Genomic DNA, 13,647 nt, shown 5'->3' with positions numbered 1-13,647 from the left:
ACATACATTTATTTTTATATATATAGATATTGGATCTTTATTGGATGATAATTTAACGTAATACGTTCATTATTTCTAAAACTATTAACATTATGGAAGTTATTTTTATACATCATTTAAACTCATTAAAAAACAAAATTTTTCTAAAACTAATATATAATAAATCTTTACTAATTGAATTAACAGTTTATTTAAATGTTTTACTTGTTAATGATACGATGCATTTTTAATTCCTCATTCCAAAGCAGAATATTTTTTAGAATACTTTGATATATGCATATTATATACTATATAGGTAAAAATTTAATTTTGGACGAGTAGCTTTTGAGTTTTTTTTTTTTTTTATTGCTATCAGTGGTGGCTCGTGTATATGTACACAAGTGCACGTGCACTACCTACCTAAACTCAAGAAAAATAGAAAACATAAATCATAATAATACAAATAAGTACAGTATAATGTCGTTAAAATTATTTTTAAAAATAAAAAATATAAATTCAGAATATAATTATGAAAATAATATAATATTTGGATTGGGTTATTTCGATGGCCAAACAGCCGAGTGGTTGTCCGCGCGTTAAGGAACGGTGTCGGTGTTTATTAAAGTGGTGCAGTCACTGTGCACATTTGTACAGTGTAAAAATTAAAACAATTCGAAACACTCAATCCGCGTTATAATTGAATTGATGTGCACATTCGTTTCTGTGCACATAACCAATTAAATTGTTTTTAGCGAATTATTTTCGACGTCACCGCACCGTTGCGGGTCGGCATAGGCATTATAATTTATTTTTACTCTCATTATTTTATTATAGTCCGAGTATCAGCTGATAATTAATAATGTTGGTCGATCATTATCGAAAATTCAAAACAACAATCGTGTTTCTGTTTAAAAACTTAAACAAAATAAAAGCTTATTGGTGAATAACTAAAATGTGTAAACAATTATTTAATGCAATTTATAATATGTATTTCTATACATATATATATATATATAGACATAGATATAGTGTTGGTTATATTTTTTTGGATGTGCCCTACTTCATTAGAAACCTACGAGCCGCCACTGATTGCTATTAGCTTCAACCAAAAGTTATTATAGCTCAATAATTATTAATTGAATATACATACAAAATAGAATGTATGGTAATAATTTATTACTAATAAATATTATTAATTATAGTTATAAGCATAGTAGTCAGTAGACATAGTGCTAATAATAATAATAGTGATATAATTTTTTTTTAATAAAATAAACACAATCTATATAGATAATTATTACTTAACATAAAATTCCAACGATTTATCCCTCTCCTTTAAGCAAGCTTCTGGTGAAGATAGAGATAATTTAAAAAAAATTAAAGTTAAGTTTTTATCATACCTATCTAAATAAACAATAAATAAAATAAAATACATCTCAAAACAGAGAAAGTTACATTTATAGCTAATAAGTAATTAATTCATAACTCTATTACAATTAGAGAAGAAACAATATAAAAAAAAACAAATATAATTACAAACATAATTCAATTTAAACAATAATATACCTATAATAATAAATAATAATGAGATAACTTAAAATATATTTAGGTATATATATTATATATATTTAAAATGACATTTACTAATGAGGGAATTATAAAGCTGATCGGAGATAATTTTAGGTGTGGAAATATTAAATATGAATCGATTATGGAGAAATGGTACCTTTAACGATAAATGCATTTAGAACGGAAGAAAGGGAAATCAGTGAACAGATGATTGAGTTTAAATTTGAAATGAATTGTGATAGCATGGTGGAAACGGTTTCTGACGGTAAATTTTCATTTGATGTGACTTCTGCATATATTATATTTCCATTTTATTCCGGGTAAGAGCTTAGCTTTTGAGTTATAACTTTAAACTTAAATTACTTATCCACAATTTGGTTTTTATAGATCGGAATACTCCAAATAAAATATGAAAATACAAAATATGTGTGTTGTCATTCAAGAAAGTAAAAAACTTAAAAAAACATAACGATTAATAATAGTAAAAAATCATTTTTTTTTTCAAAAGTGTAGTTTTGTAGCGACTCAATATAGTTTATTATGTAAAAGAAATATTTTGAAAGACATTTGTGTTTTCTGAAACAATGAGTGTCTTGTTAAATGTATCACCCCGTATACAATATCTGATATGCACCTACTCTAATTCTGTGCATAATGAACCATTTTAATTGAAGTAGTTGAATTGGACGGTAATATCTTTTTGTATAGTATTAGATGATAGCAAATATGTGTTACAATCAAATTAAAATGAAAAATTAATAAAGCCATTTAGCCATGTGTAAAATGATTGGACTTATACTGCACGAGATCGTATTATAAATTAATATGATGTGTATTTAATTTATTTTGAATTAAAATTTAACACAATATGTCGTTTACTTCGCGTTTGTCGAAAAAACATACTACACATAAATTATGTATGTAATTTATTATTTATATATTTGATACTGTGGTGAAATAATATTTTTTGTTTTTATAAACTGTCACTCACTGAATAGTTATTAATATGATATTACCTATGGGTTTTTACTCTTTGTATTATAACGAAATGTAATGTTATAGTTTATTAATTTTTCTGAATACACACTCAATTTTCACCGTTTAACCATAATTATATAATATATAATATTATTATGCAATTACAAAATACCTTTTTAAAACAAATAACATAATTAGTAAGGCTTCTAAATACCTTTATAGATATACTTATAATAGCTATATGACGGTCATATTATGGACCTATACATTATTAGCTAATGTGATATGATAGCATATTTTGGATGTTATAAATAATAATTAAAAAGTTTAAATTGTTTAAGTCTAGAATCACAGACGCTGTGAATAACCAGTGGTCACTGGAGATAACGCATGCGAACATGTTTGCTTTTAGCGTGATTTTTTTTTAAGATTTGTGAGAATGTGTTGGATCTGTGAGTGGTATAATTGGGTTATGCATCAACAACTGACACGTAGATATAGTTATACCAGACTAAGTATATTAGTATTATTTTTATTTAACAATGCAGTTATTTAAAATGTGATTTTTGGAACCTTTAAATATACTTAAAAACCCTAATTTCAAATTTTTGAAATTTATGTACCACTTAAGGAGTGTCCTGTTGTAATACAATTTTCTGTTTTCAATAGAGAACCTCAACTTTTACTGTAAATTATTTAGTGGATATATTTATGTACTCAATTCAATATTCAGACGAGTAGTTTCTTAGATATTTGAATTTTGAATGTATATTCTAAGGATAATAGTCCTTAAAAGTGGTTTTAGTAAAGTATAAAACAATATAATATTGGATCTAGTATTTATAATATTTGACCATTTTACAAATATTAATGTTGTTAAATTAATATTAATCACCAACATTTTTAATTCACCATGATTCCCATATCTTTCAAATCGGCCCATTACCGTTGACATTTTATCATAAGTGTCTACACAGAGTTAAATAACTCAAAAACTAATTGTATGAATTTTGGTTCTGATACGTCAACATTTTCAGAAAAATGATCTGGTAAATAAATTACATTTTAAAAAGGGGGGGGGGGGTTCATTTGAAAAACAGAAATTTGTATCAACCATAGAAAATTCTTCAAATAGTACAGCTAAATTCAAGCATTTTTAAAAAGGCCTTTGAGTATATTATTTGAAACTTTCAAAATTCAGAATTTGAATAATTTCATTATTATGGGTAAAATGGTGGTGGGCAAGCTGGGTGAATCATTCTTTAAATATGTATTCTGTGTTTTGTGATATCATAATATATAGTATTATAATATTACTATTATACGTAATGAATTAATCATCATTCATCAACACTAAATAAAAAAAATACTGTCTCTTACTAAACGGAGCAAAGTGTTAAACGAAAATAAGTCAAAACAGTCATCAAAATAATCATATAAAATATTAATTGTATTTGAATTTTTTTTAATCAAACAATATGTTTTAGTTTTAAACTTTGTATAATCACTGAAACATTAAATGTTGGCTACATTATACGTTTGTATGCTGATGCCTGGTCAAGGCATCTATATATATTATATGTATTTGATTTAAATAATAAAATTATGGCAAACAGAAAAACTTAACTAGCATAGTATTATAGACCGTGCCGAGTATACACTACAGTTTTTATGCGTTACCTATAAAAAATTGATTTGGGTGGTTTTATAAATGTGTCGTGTTATTTTTTCCGACGTTTATGTATTTTTTTATAATTACAACACGTGCACATGTGTTCATTAATTTTGTCATTTGTTATTACAATATAAAAGCTTCCGGGATTTATTGTTTTATGTTTATGCATTAAGCTTGTTATTCTAATAAATGATTAATAACGAACAAAAATTTATTAATATACAATCCATCGGTGATATTTTAAATAGCGTGTTTTAATTGAATTGTTAACTTTTAAACAACACCGTGTTGGCGTGTTCTATTCAGTGAAAGATTATACTAAAATATTAAACGTTCTCTGTATAAAAAAATTGAAATAACATTTGTTTACAAAATTAAAAAATATATAAAAATAAAATCAAATGTCCGGTACATTATGACTCTGCAGTGCCATAATTCAAGGGCCAGGGAATTTTCACACATTCAACGCAGAACGAAAATAATTTGAATAACGATAATTATTGCCAACAACTTTCCTTTGAAAACTTTCATGGTATAGAATAATTACGATTGTTTATCCCCGGAAAATATTACAAGAAAAGTAAACAAGCCAAATAATATTTATCAGGATGTTTTTAAGTTTGACTCTTGATTCCATCAAATCGCTTGTATACTCAGATATCGACTTTGGAATGGTCGTAATTCGTGTTATGCTTCAGCTGAAATATTTTAACCATAGCAGAGAAAGCATTTGCATTAGACCCTTTATTGTCAAGGTTTACAAAACGAAACATAAACTATACAACTATTTACCTTCATTAAGGTTTCCGGGCGAAATGTTAACATTTACCCTATTAATTCTTCTTATACTGTCTGAAATGTGGTGTTCAACGTGTTAATACAACACAGTAGGAGCACATTTACTTTTGGAAAATTCTTTACCAACATTAATAGATTTTTAGCAGTCGGTTGTGATGAAGAAGCAATTTACATTTACAAATTACGTTATGTAGGCGCTATTTTTTATTTTCCTGAAAACACTAAGCATATTATTAAACGTGTGCCAAACATATTTCAACCGACGATTATAAATTGCGTTTAGAGTTGGTAAAAAATTAAGCAAATTGTAAACTTTGAGAGAACACGAATAAATTGTGGATAACGACTAAAAACGTAGTTTTACATTATCCACTTGTCGGTATGAATTTTTCAACGTTTTATTACTTTTTTTACATTCTATTACGTCATGAACACTTAAAATTTAAAATGTTTAAGCTTCGACACGCTTTAGCTACAATATAACTTATACTAACTACTATACCTACCTAACTCACATTGACGAACATTGCGTGATCCTCATTTCTCTTCACCGTTGGTGGTAATGTATTGAGAACTAATGTGTAAATCACAGTGGCGTAGTCAGGGGGGATTTTAGATGTTTACCCCCCCCTCTCCGAACGGCTTCATTTATTCAAAAAATATATATATTCTACCTATGGAATTCAGATTTCTTCAAAATATGTTGTCATAATATGCATATTCGTAATTGGGGGAGGGGGTGGCTTGGAGGGGCTTAGTCCCTACAAAAATTTGTATTTTAATTGAAGTATTAAATTCTTTATTAGTTATCTATAATTCTACATAATCCAGTAAACGTTGTTTGAAAAATTTATATTCTATAAGTTTAAAAACAATTCATTATTATTCATGTGTTTTCTATAGCAAACATTGGATCCACCCATCACCAAAGAATATATTCGATACTGTTTTTATAAATTGACAATTTTGAATTGACGGTTATAATTATAGTATATACATATAAGTACCTATATTTTGTAAATTAACAATTATTTTAATAAAAATATTTTTATATTTTAGTAATAGGTAGATACATAATATTATGTATTATAATATTGGTATTAAATGTAGGAAAATGGGTGATAAAAAAAATTTTAAATATATGTGTTATTACTATCTTAGCTTAAGTAATATATTTTTAAAATATTTTAACAGGGTGTGTGGAAGGCAGAGCCTAACCTGTTTCATCATAATATGTATAGTCCCTCAAAGTCAAAAATTGAAATTGCTCAATTATAATAATATGGTTCTATTTCATATCTGATATTATTAATATTTAATATGAAGACTGATGACTACAAAGGAGAGTGTAAATCCCCTAGCATGACGTGATTTGTGAATATTAAAATTAAAACATTCAACTAAAAAGATCTTGGCTACGTGTCTGGTGTAAAGTAGGTATATGTACCTATATATAAAAGTATTTTTTAATGACTTTGTTAGGACGTTGTAAGTGACGAATAGATTAAAATACGTAAAACAATATTAATATCATGTAGCTGGGGTTCAATAAAGGATTAATTTAAACAATTGTAATAGGTAGTATTCAATATTATATAGTTATAATTCTTAATTAGAAACATAATCAAACTTCATTGCTGAATTCCAGATCAGAATACTACTCACTTATCATAAATTATATCAGCGAGTACCTAGTAGTAGTGCTTGTTTTAATTTTAATGTATTTACGAATGTATGCTTTGTATAAATTAAATATTATAGAAATGATATTATTCTGAATCAAATTAAAACCATACACAACTATACATTTATTATGTGACTTTATAGTTTAAATTATTTCTATTTCGGTCATTATACAAAAACAAAACTTATCTCTGTAATTTTTTTTTTTTTAATTATTCGTCTAAATGTACAAAACAAAATCATTAAAATATCGTTTTAAACATTTTAATTGTCATAATAACGTTTTTTTATGTCCATCGAAAAACTAACACTTAACAATACTTATTGTACGGATGAGCTTTACGAATATCTGCAATAATTTTAAATCATATAATATTCCTATAGTTTCCTAAATGCGTATCCTGAAATCACTCGAATAAATAGAATAGCTATCGGAATTTGATTTTCGTGAGTACATCGCCAAGCAAATAATATTTCCTTCGGACGTCGTTAAGCTGGACCACCCGCGGAGAAAGGACAAATTGTCTTAAAGAAAAATAGACACTATAACATATATTATATTGTATATAAACCGGAATATAAACTAAAAACGAGAATTATACTCGAATACTCGGCTATTTCGTTAGACACGAAAACGTCGACAAAGTCTAATCGAAATAATTATTAAGTATTCAAAAACATTGAACCTAAAAGCTTTTGAACAAAATTCTATTACTATAATTTAATAATTTTCAAACAAATATAATAGGTACGAATTTAACGATACGCATTATCGCATTATTTCAAAAAATATGTCATCATTTATTATATAGTAACAATGGACACTAGATACTTTACAAAATAATAATATTATACTTATAAACAATATTATTATAGTGTTACGTGCGGATTAAATAATAATTGTATTAAAATGTTATTCACGTGTTCTGCAGATGAATTATGATTCGCAAAATCATTATTTGAATAAATTATGCCGATATAATATTAGTAATTAGTGCGGTACTCACTCGGGTTAAGAATGCAAACTTTGAAAGCTTCATATTTCGTGTATAATAATTAACTTCCTTTGAATAACTCTTATACGACACAATCCATTAGCGGTTAGATGAATAAAAGTGAAATTACGTCTATCCAAGATAAATGCGTACGAAATCATACCCAAATATTATTATTAAGCCACGACAAGTAGGAAGGGGGATGGTGATCAAAAACCTATTCTATATAGTGATCCAAGAATATTCAAAACAGATGATACTATATAACTTATATATAGTGTCTATACCTATCATATAAATAAAAGTTGTGAACGACTTCTGTTTGTGTATATGTGCAGTGTGCTCGTGTTTAAACTAGAAACCCGTACCCTCATAAGGGAGGGGAGGGGAATGGCCAATTCGAATGGTTGGGTGCGATTGGATGACGTGGTGACAATACGACCTTGACTTAAGTACCTACACCGAAATGGCTATACATCGGGATGGCGTGTTTTACGTTACGTGAAGTACTCCAACAACTATCGGTCTATAAATTGATTTTAGAAAACGGGTTAATAATATTATAGTTATGTGCGGACTGAACACTATAATATATTCAGTCAAATCTTATTGCATTCGAATCGTAAATTCCGTTTGTAATCGCAATCGATAAATTGAACACACCTGTGCAAATAAACATCCTCATCGGCTTATTATCGTAATAAAATATGATCCCTTAAAAGCACACGGCTTAGCAAGACACGGTCCGCAAGAAATTAAGATAAAACACGTCCAAAGCAAAACAAAAAAATATGTTTCGGTTGTCGGTACACTATGCAGTGGTGCAATTCGAACGAAAATATTATTGGTTATTACCTATACTTTCCTAGTTGATATGTTTAATTTAATCAAAATATTACCGAACAACATAATAATGTACAATAGTTCAATATTGGTAAGCTTTTATGCATATATATATAAGTTATATATAAGGTAAATGATGGATAAAAGTATTTTTTATTTTCAATGCACGTCTGTTCGTATGGCAATCTAAGTCCCTCAAAATTGTGTAAAGAAAATAAAAACCGAATACAATAAAAATCTGAAAAATTATGAAAATTTTCTGGTAAATAATTATATTAAATTTTTTATTTTTACCTTATGAATGTTGCAACATAATTTCAGAGTGCACTCTGAAATTCAAGGAGATAATAAACGCACTTGATTTATAAATACAAATTACAATTTTTAATGAGGCCTGAAAATTATATCATTATAACATTTAAACGTATTTATATAAGTAGTCAAATTATTATTTTATATTAATGATATTTGATAGTGCTATGAATATTATGATGATATAATATATTAGTAGAAAGCGTTTAATCTAACAATTTATGATTTTAATTTTCAAAATACAATATAATATAATATTATACGTCTTAAAGATTTTTATTTTTTTTTTTTTTATCAAATATTACAATTTTATAATTTAACATACACATTATATTATACTTACGAGTATCATTCACACGTGTAACATAATATGCTCTAGATGATGATTAAAGGTATCGTATGTTACTTCTTTTTATAATCAAAAAATTATTAATAATAAGGAATTCGACCCGTTGGAAATAAATGTAAAAAGTAGGTATACACTATAGTATACATGTATATAGGATTTTTTGTTATGACGTTATTTTTAGAACGATCTGTGTATTCATTTTTTAGGTTATCGTGCAAACCTCCAAAACTAATTTCTATTTTAAATGTTGAATGTCGAGTTAGAAATATTTATATAATTATAGAATCATAAAGTTGTTAATATTCGCAGCATTCTTTAAATATAATATTATGGAGTACCTATCTATAATAATCATAGTTCTAGTTATTGTACAAATAATTTTAAATAGTTAATTCAGTTAATCACAATTATATATATAAAAACATTACAGTATATTAAGTAAAGTAAAAAAATTGTTTTAGAGAAAAAATGATTACTTTGCACAATACAAAAACTATTTTATATTCATATCTTCTTACCGGGTACGGGGGAAAAAATGACGACAAATTCGTCCGAAGCAAAAAAGTAATAACAACTAAATGTGATTATTCTAACGCGTATTATAAACACTAGCCAAAAACAAATACTACTAGTCAGCTACATATTGTTATAAAGGTAGGTAGCTGCTAATACATACGGGGTGATGCATTTAACGTAGGACACTCATTATTACAGAAAACATAATCGTTTTTGAAAATATTTCACTTCCATAATTTTAAGTGGTTACAAAACGAAATTTTTCCTATTTTTATCGCTATCATTCTTGAGTTTGTTACTCTTTTTAAGAATAAAAACAAAAATATTTAACATAGATTTTTAATTTCATATTATTCTTTCTAAACATAATATTATTCGGAATTTTTTGATTTAAAAAAATCAAATATCCATCGATTAGATTGTTTATTACAAGTATTTAAATTCATCTAATTATATGAAGGGGTAGTGGACCGATATTTGTCGGGATATCCCTAGATGTACCACTCCACTCCGCTCGTCTAAACTTAACGTAACACATTTCGATTTTTATATGTCAATAAGTATTCCAAAAAAAGATTTTGCTTTTTGAACAATAGGAATTAGAAATGCACCGCGAGGTCGTTCAATAAAATTGAACATTTTTAGGAAAATTATTGTTGGAAAATGTCGTTTAAAATCGTGTAAAAGAAATATTTACAAAAACTCAAACGGTTTTTGAAATAACGTCTTACGTCAAATGTGTCACCCCGTATAATATGCGTAGAGGTATTATAGGTACTTTAAACACAACACATTCGTTTGGCGCATCTCTGCTGAGCTCGTTGGCGTGATTCAGGGTCGTTTTTCTTTTGCTTTACAACAACAGACTGCATGTGCGGATAATTTATGGCTGAGCTTTATCTGTTTGGCTTAAAGGGTACATGCCATATGGCAAGGAGAAATACTATTTGATGGTGGTACAGTGATTTCCACGAGGGGATGCGTATAGCCAAGACGCGCGTTTTAGTCGTCGCCCATAATATAATATTATAGTCGAGTTGTGGGCAGAGATATAAATTCGATAGGTACGTATTATTATTATTCAGTGACGTTATATAATAATATTATTGTATCTACTGTAAGAAATTTCGATTTGAAAGCAATTTTCTAAAATAGGTATTAGGTAAACAATTTAATACACCGTTTACTGCACACAATGCAGACCATTATAACATCTATAGCCATACTATTATCATGCAGCGCATCCCATTCTATTAAGGATATATTTCTGAATTCGGGAAATTTTTAAAAGTTCAATCCAAGAAACAAATTCGAAAAATATGCGTTTAGGTTTTATTTAAAAGTTATTAAATATTAGAAATTTTATCTTGGAAATTATTAGTCGTAGCCTAGGTACATAGTTGAGTTGTGGGCAAAGATTTAAATTATAATATATGCGTATTCTTATGGAGTGACGTTATGATATGTACAATATAGGTATACTGTAGGAAATTTCTATTTAAAAATATTTCAATATTCAATACAAAATATTAATAGGTACACAATAGAATACATCATCCCACATACTGTAGATCATTATAATATAACACCATACCATTGTCCTGAATGCCGTTCTATTAAATGTATTTTTGAAATTTTTAAAAGTTCTATATCATTAAAAATGCATGTGTTTTGTTTAAAAATCATTAAATTTTATTGTTAGGAATTTAAAATGTCTGAAATCGGTTGCCATCTATACACATTTGAGCTGTGGACAAAGATATAAATTGTACTATATTCTTGTGCAGTCGCAGCCTACATAATAAATAATAATACAATTGAGTTGTGGGCATAGATATAAATTGTACTAAATATACGTATTCTTATACAGCGACGATATATTATGTAAAATATACTGTAGGCAACTTCTATTTAAAAAATAGAATATTCTATTCTAAAATATTACTCAATTGAACCCACCATCCTAAATACCATTATAACATTTATAACCATACTATTACTATGCAGCCACGCATCCCATTCTATTGGAGATATATTTTTGAATTCAGGAAATTTTTAAAAGTTCTTTTATCGAAAACTCGCAGCGTGCTTAAAGGTTTTATTTCAAAATTATCAAATTTCAAGGAATTTTTTCTTGGAATTTTAAAATTTCTGAATTTCAACATCACTACGACACGTACTGTGTTATAAATTTATAATAATAATTATAATATACGTACAGCGAATATACGAAAATACGATGTTATTTCAAAAATCCTATCGGAGTGAACGGAATTCGACAATTCGATGATTATTCGCTATGCTTTATTAATCCATTATTATACTTTTTGCATAATATTCTATAACCATAGTTCCTAAGAATCAAATGAATAATCATCCGATGCGCATTATTGCATTAATATATTAAAATATATGGCAGTGTATATTATTATGTTTTTTTTTTACTCTGTTTCTTCTTTTCATTATTATTTGCATTTCTTCATTAATTATTTGGCTCACGGACGATCAACTATAATAATACCTCCTCGTGATTTATGGAGGATACCTGACATCGTTTCGAACCTTTGCGATTTTAACAGTGCTGAATTTTGTATTCAATCTTGAACTCCAAACCCGAGCAGCACTGTTAGATGATAAATAATAATGCGAAATATTCTCTTTAATATAGTGATACTATTTTTTTAAAAACACATAAAATGTTCCCGTTGACCTATATTTTAGTATTTTAATTACGTTTAAATTAATTGCATAATTACAAATGGACTATTGATAGACTGACGTACGAGACTAGAAAAACGTATTTTGGTGTCGCAAATGTCACGAATGTCGCTGCAATGTAATTTGACATTATCATGTATAGGTACAAGTTAGCATTTTCCAACAGAACTAATTTATTTTTAAATCTGTTTTTGATGTAAACATATATGTGGTAGGTATTTGTGTGGCTAAAAAAATTTGGATAGGTTTTCAAAATGTCACTTAACGAATAAAAAAATAACATAAATGAATTATGTATATTAATTTTTAAACAAAACTTTCGGATCAACTAAAACTTGACGAATACGTCGTATAAAGTGTGTACAAAAAAAAAATGTATTTTTATTTTATATACGTTTATGGAAAACTATACACAATGTATACAACATCAGACAACAACAGTAATATTATATCGTAGGTATAGGAAATAATATTTTTTTTTTCATAAGGAAAAGGTAATTTGCGGCACTTATTCCGTGGTGAGCCATCGTTTGAATAATTTAAATGTAATCCCATTAAATTATCCGGAGCTTTGCAAAAATATTTATTTAATGCACATTTCTAATCAAATACGAATGGAAAAAGAAAATTCGTTTTCACAAAGATTAGGAATGGGAAAGAAAACCACCGTTAGGGATACATATACCTACTGTTAAATTCTATTATTCATTTATTTGTGTAACACTTTAAGACTAAGAACTAAATTCTTGCGATAAAAATATATGGTAAGAGTTTATATTATATAATTAACGGTATAATATTCGTACGAATAACGATATTATACAACCACTATAAGATACTATCAATTGTTTAATAATAAAAAAATTGGAATTATTTTATAATGAAAAAAATAACTATGCAACAAAGTTTTTTTCATTTTAAATTAATGTTAAATCCCCAGTCATACCAAGTTGTATTTCAATTTTTATGTTATGCTCGTTTTTCAATTATAATATACTCGTGAACTGTAATATTATTATATAATGATATAAGTATGCATTAAAAAATATTATATAGAAATACATTTTTTTTAGTTGGTATTTTATTATATTATTACAGGATGGCTTTTAATCATTAAATTACGCAATTCTATTTATGAACAAAAGCGTAACATCTTATTAAAAAGAATTATTGTTAATAAATATTATACTATGCAATAAAAATATAGGTAATACATTATCAAAACGATGTTT

General features: G+C 26.9%; 1 protein-coding gene across 3 annotated transcripts in view; it reads right to left on the bottom strand.

The window, feature by feature from the left end:
• Positions 1-13,647, bottom strand: part of LOC100570183 — a 174,258-nt gene that overhangs the window by 145,351 nt on the left and 15,260 nt on the right. The window contains exon 1 of one of the 3 annotated variants that reach the window (XM_029487696.1): positions 9,700-9,908. The exons of 1 other annotated variant lie outside the window; for it this stretch is intronic. The gene's annotated coding sequence lies outside the window, so the exon portion shown is untranslated. Of the gene's footprint in view, positions 1-9,175; positions 9,257-9,699; positions 9,909-13,647 lie in introns of those variants that run through there. One more of the 3 variants, XM_029487698.1, reaches the window with a different exon arrangement.

This window comes from Acyrthosiphon pisum, chromosome A1 (assembly GCF_005508785.2).
Source record: "Acyrthosiphon pisum isolate AL4f chromosome A1, pea_aphid_22Mar2018_4r6ur, whole genome shotgun sequence".
Classification (NCBI taxonomy): Eukaryota; Metazoa; Arthropoda; class Insecta; order Hemiptera; family Aphididae; genus Acyrthosiphon; species Acyrthosiphon pisum.
Note: the sequence above shows the minus strand (reverse complement) of the source record. Positions and strands in the feature narration are given on the sequence as shown.